Here is a 1,252-nt window from a genome sequence, read left to right as displayed (position 1 = left end):
GAATACTCCCCAAATCGAGATAAACAACTTTACCTCTAGTTCTTTCATCTTCCTTCTAGGCTTTGTCTTTCCTTCTAAATAGATAACTTCAGACTATTGATAGTTTAGTTAATTCTATGTGAGCAATAGATAGTGCTTATAATAAGTCTCTGTGGGTTCGATATCTTTTGTAGTACCGACAACGTAACCATGAACTTATGGTACGTAACAAGTTTTTGGCGCCGTTGCTAGGAGTTGCACTTATAACATTAGCGATAATCATATTGAGTTAGACTAAATCTTATTTTCTTTGTTTTTCTCTGCATTTTACTTCTTTTTTTTTCTACAATTTTTTTTCTGCATTTTACTATCTATTTTTCAAAAAAAAAAAAAACCTTCATTTCCTTATTGTATATAGAATATTTAATACCTTGTTCTTGCATGTGAAGAGCTAATCTTTCAGGAGAACTTTTGTCATTTAACCCAGAGATCGATAGAACTTTCCTGAGGAGAAGAAACTTGCAAAGACTCCAAGCAGAACAAGAAGCATCTGAGATGGCTGACAAACCTTTGAAAGACTACGCAGCACCCTATGCACGCGGGCTTCGGTCTAGCATCACCAGATCATAAATTGAAGCTAACAACTTTGAGATTAAGCTTGCAGTAATTCACATGGTTCAGCAAAGTCAATTTGGAGGAGGACCACATGATGACCCGAACCAATACTTGGAACACTTTTATGAGATCTGTAGCACGATGAAGGTAAATGGAGTTCCACCAGAGACGGTGAGACTACTTCTCTTTGGATTTTCTTTGAGAGACAGAGTCAAGAAGTGGCTTAATTCCTTGCCAACGAATAGTATTGCATCCTAGGAACAGTGTGAGCGGCGATTTCTGGATAAAATTTACCTACCAAGCAAAACAATTCACATGAGGAACTTAATAGCGAGTTTCAGACAAACAGACTCAGAGTCGTTATTTGAAGCATGAGATAGATTCAAGAGTATGCTCTGACAGTGTCCCCATCATGGACTTGAGAAGTGGCTAGTGCTACATACATTCTATAATGGCATCAACTATCACACGAAGGTGTCCCTCAATTCTACAGTAGAACGAGCATTAATGAACAAAAGTTTAGATGAAGCCGAAGATATAATAGAAAATGTAGCTCAGAACCATCATCAATGGGCATCTGAAAGATCTGGAGGCCCCTTTCTGGAAATCCAATCAAGGCATCAGGAAAATTTGATATAGATGTAGTCATGCTCATGTC

At 37.7% G+C, this 1,252-nt stretch overlaps 1 pseudogene; it reads right to left on the bottom strand.

The window, feature by feature from the left end:
• Window positions 1-941: 941 nt before the first annotated feature.
• LOC122039262 lies at window positions 942-1,013 on the bottom strand (annotated as a pseudogene).
• Window positions 1,014-1,252: the final 239 nt, after the last annotated feature.

The sequence above is a fragment of the Zingiber officinale genome, chromosome 1A (genome assembly GCF_018446385.1).
Source record: "Zingiber officinale cultivar Zhangliang chromosome 1A, Zo_v1.1, whole genome shotgun sequence".
Lineage (NCBI taxonomy): Eukaryota > Viridiplantae > Streptophyta > Magnoliopsida > Zingiberales > Zingiberaceae > Zingiber > Zingiber officinale.
The sequence above is the reverse complement of the archived record's forward strand: the minus strand, read 5'-3'. Positions and strand labels throughout refer to the sequence as shown.